Here is a 6,000-nt window from a genome sequence, read left to right on the forward strand (position 1 = left end):
TGTCCTTTGTCATCTTCTCTTATTGCCAAAATTGAGACTGAATGGTGTCCAATGTTACTGAGGGTGGCAAAAAGACAGAATGCAAGCATATTTACTTCACTGGTGAAATGCCTTCTGCACAGCACAAGTCATGAGTATAATGCTATAGTTGCTACATACCTGCAAGAATGCAGCTCCAAGAACATTAGAAACAGAAGTGGGAGCAGGCTTTTCACCGCCCTGCTCCTGCTCCAGTACTCAATTAGTTATTAGCTGGCCTTACATTTCAGCACCACTTTCCTGCACTATCCCACAGATCTGGACACCCTTAATGTCCAATGATCTATCGATCTCTGTCTTGAATATACCCAGTGACTGAACATAGAACATAGAACATAGAAACACTACAGCACAGTACAGGCCCTTCGGCCCACGATGTTGTGCCGACATTTTATCCTGCTCTAAGATCTATCTAACCCTTCCCTCCCACATAGCCCCCCATTTTTCTATCATTCATGTGTCTATCTAAGAGTCTCTTAAATGTCCCTAATGTATCTGCCCCCACAACCTCTGCCGGCAGTGCGTTCCATGCACCCGCCTCTCTCTGTGCAAAAAACTTACCCCTGACATCCCTGTTATACCTTCCTCCAATCACCTTAAAATTATGTCTCCTCGTGTTAGCTATTGTTGATTGGGTAGAGAATTCCAGAGATTCATGGGCCTTTGGTGGGAGAACGTTCCCTGACCTCTGCCCCGAAGGGCCAACCCCTTATTTTAGACTGTGGCCACTGATTCTAAATATTCCAGCCAGGCAAAACATCACCTGCACATCTACCCTGTAAGAATTTTGAATGTTTCTTTAATATCACCTTTCTTCTAAATTCAAGTCAGTAAAGTCCCAATCTGCTTGGCTTCCTTCATATAGCACCCCATCCCATCAATCAATCTGGTGAACATTCATTGCACTCCCTCTATCTTAGATATATCCTTCTCAGCATAGTGAGACCAGACCTGCAGACTTTTTTCCAGGCACAGTCTCACCAGGATCCCATCTAATTCCAGTATGATGCTTTCATACTTGTCTTCAAATCTTCATTAAGGTCATTTGCTTTTCTAATTGCTTGCTATACCTGCATGTTATTTTTTCATGTACCACATGTAATTCCAGAACCTTTGAATGCCAAACACCTTTCGTTTAAAAAATACTTTGCCATCATATGTTTTTACCAACGTGTATGACCCCACATTTTTCTACCTTAAATTTTATTTGCACTAGCCTCAACTATTGACTTAGTCTCTATTTCTTTGAAGCCCCTCTGCATCTTCCTTACCTTCCACGCTGCCATCCAGCTTAGTAACTATATTACTGTCAGCCCCATCAAACAATCATTCGTATAGATTGTGAACACTGGAGCCCAGTACTGATCCCTGCATCACCTCAGTAGTCACAGCCCTTCAACCTGAAAATAGTGTATTTGTTCATACACTGTTTTCTATCCATTAACCAATCCTCAATCTACATCTGTTTTTTTTAAATGTGGACAGTTTGCTCATTTCCCCTGCAGTCTCTGTCCTTGTCTTTCAAGAATTATGTACTTGTTGGACCATACGAGCTTCTGCAGTGTTGTCATCTGGATTAGCATACTCGCCTCACTTGTAGTCTTGTCCTTCTTGACTGACCAGTTGTACAGTGCTAAATTGAATTAGTGTGACTACTTTCTGGAACAATACGTCCAGCAATAGCAACTGTGGAATTTAAATCCAAGTTATTAAATAAGTTTGGAATTTAAAACAAAATAGTCTCAGTCACAGAAACCATGAAATTACATTTGCCATAAAAAACCTTTCCTGTTTCTAATATCATTCAGGGAAATATTACTTTCCCTGAGATCACTCTGCTTTACTTATCTGATCAGGTGAGTATGTGACTCCAGACCCAAAATGGGATGGAATTTTAATTGCCCCCTTTGAGCAGACCCAGGTATGGTTGGGCAATAAGTGGCCACACTGCCAGTGACATTCATATCCCATGAATAAATAATTTTTTAAGAATCTGTCTTTCTAAGAGTAACATCATGGAATAATGCAGAGCATGTATCAGGTAGAGATTTTATTAAGCATTGGCTTAATAAAATCATTCAGGGGACTTTAGCTGGCACAGGTACCTAAAGCAGAATATGTAAAGTCAACACAAAGATAGAAATGGAGTGTGGTATGCAGTCTCTGTGCAATTCTACGTGTGGGATTCCCTGTTATGGAATGGGGGACACAGTGTCTATGTGATTTTACCCGGTGGGATTCCCTCTGTCAGAACAAATTCTTGTTGATGTGAAAGCTTCTTGTTTTATTTTTAACTCAGTGAAAGTACTAAACAGGCCTCAAAACCAGGTCAACACATCAGAAACATTTACAGATTTTTATAAATCTCTTGCACTTTTCTAAGTTATAAAGCATGACTGACATGAGACCTAGCACTGAATATAATTCTGACACTGGCTTTACTGAAGCATGGTGACTGTCCATTAGGAATACTAACATCAGTTTTACTGATCTCTGTTCCATGACCCATTCCCCTACAACTGTGCTTCTACCCAAGTGTCAGAATGTTTTGAGCTGAATTGGCTATTTGTGTGAGTGTCCTTCCTGGGTGATGGATTGACAACAACTTTTGCAGACCTTTGCGTGCTTTTTGTTCTTCTTTCTCCTTGCTGAGGCTGGGGAGAATAAATAACCAATGCTGAGAAATTCATCCCCAGTTGGAAGCACTAAATCTGGTAAAAGGTGGCATCAGAGTGACATACTTCACCTCCAAAATTCATTCCACTTACTTCACTGCAAACTTCACCTTTTTTCTTGGAGGAATCACCTGCTCCCACTTGTAACCCTCTAGGAAAAAATGTGAGGATATGGATGCATGCTAGTTTCATATTATTAAGAACGTGTCCCTTTAAAAGCTTGAAATTTGTGTTCTGACCTTGGTTGAAAGTTACTATAATATCAACCTGTATTTGCAACCGGAACCCTGAACTCTTCAAGCTATTAGCCTCATTCAGAAGTCCCTGTACTCTAAGCAGCCCATGCTCACCAAGCTGGTTACACACTCAGGCTTCTCTGTTAATAGTAGCTGAAAAAGAGTTTTTATTCCATGGTGTCCAGGTGTGTTAGGTAGCCATGATCACATTAACCTAGCAGCAATAACCTGTACCTGCACTGACCAAAGTCAAGTAAAACTGCTGGTACAAGTCTGTTCCAACTGCCTTGGTAAAGCAGCCAACATAATCAAAGACACCACCCACCCCGGATATTCCCTCTTCTCCCCTCTCCCATCAGGCAGAAGATACAAAAGCCTGAAAACACGTACCACCAGTCTCAAAGACAGCTTCTATCCCACTGTTATAAGACTATTCAATGGTTCCCTAGTACGATAAGATGGACTCTTACAATCTATCTCATAATGGCCTTGCACCTTACTGTCTGCCTGCGCTGCACTTTCTCTGTAACTGTAACACTTTATTTTGCATTCTGTTATTGTTTTCCCTTGTACTACCTCAATGCACTGTTGTAATGAAATGATCTGTAATGGCATGCAAAACAAAGTTTTTCACTGTACTTCAGTACATGTGACAAAAATAAACCAATTTGCAAACCAATTAACAATAATAATAAACCAACCAAATCAGTATGGATTATGTCCAGTCCTGGACAGGGTCTCGACCTGAAATGTTGACCATTCCTTTCCCTCCACAGATGCTGCCTGACCCGCTGAGTTCCTCCAGTAGTTTGTTTTTTGCTCCAGATTCCAGCATCTGCAGCCTCTTGTGTCTCCAGATTATGTCATCAACTGAATGTACCCGTGTGTCTTCAACTGACTTTCACTAATTTATTTTTCAGGATTTGCGCATTGCTGGCAAGACCAGTATTTATTGCTTGTCCTTAATTGCCTTTATAAAGGTGGTGGTGAGCCACCTTCTTGAATCACCGCAGTGCTTCTGCTGCGAGTGCTGTTGGGTGAGGATTTCCAGGATCTATCCCCAGTCACCATAAAGTAACCTCAATATACTTCCAAGTCAGCATGATGTGTGAAATGGAGGGGAACCTGCAGATAATGAAGTTCCCGTGTGCCTCTTATCCTGGCCTTTTAGGTTGTAAGGGCCACAGGTTTGGGATATGCTGTTGACGAGTAACTGCAGTACATTTTGTAGATGACACCCACTGCAACTATTGTGCACTGGTGGTGGAGAGAACATAGATCTTGGTTGGTGGATGGGGTGCTAATTGAACAGACTGCTTTGTCCTGAATGGTGTCAAGCTTTCTGAGTGCCATGGGTCTACACTTATCCAGGGAAGTGGAGAGTATTCTGTCACACTGCTGATTTATGTGTTATACATTGTGGAAAAACAGTGTGGTATCAGGAGGTCAATCACTGGATGCAGTCTCTGACCTGCTCTTATAGCCATGGTATTGATGCTGCTGGTCCAAATGAGTCAATGTCAGTAGTGACTCCCAGGGTATTGATGTTGGGCACTCGATGATAAGATAAGATTTCTTTATTAGTCACACGTACATCGAAACACACAGTGAAATGCATCTTTTGCGTAGAGTGTTCTGGGGGCAGCCCGCAAGTGTCGCCACGCTTCCGGCGCCAACATAGCACGCCCACAACTTCCTAACCTGTATGTCTTCGAAATGTGGGAGGAAACCGGAGGAAACACACGCAGACACAGGGAGAACGTACAAACTCCTTACAGACAGTGGCCGCACCAATCAAGAAATTAACCCAGCTGCTTCTAAACACCATTCACCTTAACATGATTGATATTTGCCCGGTGTTCATCACACACCTAATGACATCACAGGTGTTTCCTCCACTGCTGGGATAAACTGCAGCTCTTGGGTGCAACCTACAACCTTCGGTGTTTCCTCACAGAAAATCAGGAGCACTTTGCACAATCGAAGAGTCTCCACTTGGTCTCGCACGCAGCATCTGCCAGCCTCACTGGTCAGGATCATGGAGTCCGCATCACTGGTTGGTCCTTCACTATCCCGCACAGATCTCATCTGAGCTGAAAACAAACTACTGGTGAAACTCAGTGGGTCAGGCAACAACATACCATGCCCACAACTTCCTAACCTGTATGTCTTTGGAATGTGGGAAGAAACCAGAGCACCCAGATGAAACCTACGCAGGCACACGGGGAGAACGTACAAAGTCCTTACAGACAGCAGCCGGAATTGAACCCCGATCGCTGACGCCGTAATAGCGTTACGCTAACCGCTACGCTACCGTGATGGTAATCTCATTGAATGTGATGGGTGGGTTGTTAGATTCTCTCTTGTTGGAGATGTTCATTGTCTGACACTTTTGCGGCATGAGGATTACTTGCCACTTATTTGCCCCTGATCGAATGTTGTCTAGGTCATGCTGCATGCAGGTATGGACTTGTTCACTTGCTGAGGAGTTACGAATGAAATTGAACATTGCTCATCTCACTTATGAAGGAAGGCCATTGATGAAGCAGCTGAAGATGGTTGAGCTGAGGCACCAGCAGTGACGTCCTGGCATTGGGATGGTTGACCTCCAGCAACCACAACCACCTTCCTATTTGAGACGTATGATTTTGACCTTTGGAGTGTTCTTCACCTTGATGCCCGTTGGTTTCACTTTTACCAGGGTGCCATTATGCCACGCTTGGTCAAATATTGCCTTGGTGTCAAGTACAGTCAAGCTCATCTCACCTGTGGAATTCCATGTTTGGACCCAGGCTGTAATGAGATCTGGACTTGAGTGGTCAAGTTATTGGTTATTAAAGGCTGCAATTCTTTTCCTGCATCCCTATATTTCTGCAACCTCTGTAACTTTATTTTCTCCTGAACCTTATAAAACTCTGAGATCTCTGTACCCCGCTAATTCTGATCCCTTTGGCATCCCTGAATTTTATCGCTCCTCCAACGGTGGCCGTGCCTTCCAATGCTGAGTCCAAAGTCTGAAGTTCCTGTTCTAAATTTCTCTGCTCCTCCAG

This window comes from Pristis pectinata, chromosome 18 (assembly GCF_009764475.1).
Source record: "Pristis pectinata isolate sPriPec2 chromosome 18, sPriPec2.1.pri, whole genome shotgun sequence".
Lineage (NCBI taxonomy): Eukaryota > Metazoa > Chordata > Chondrichthyes > Rhinopristiformes > Pristidae > Pristis > Pristis pectinata.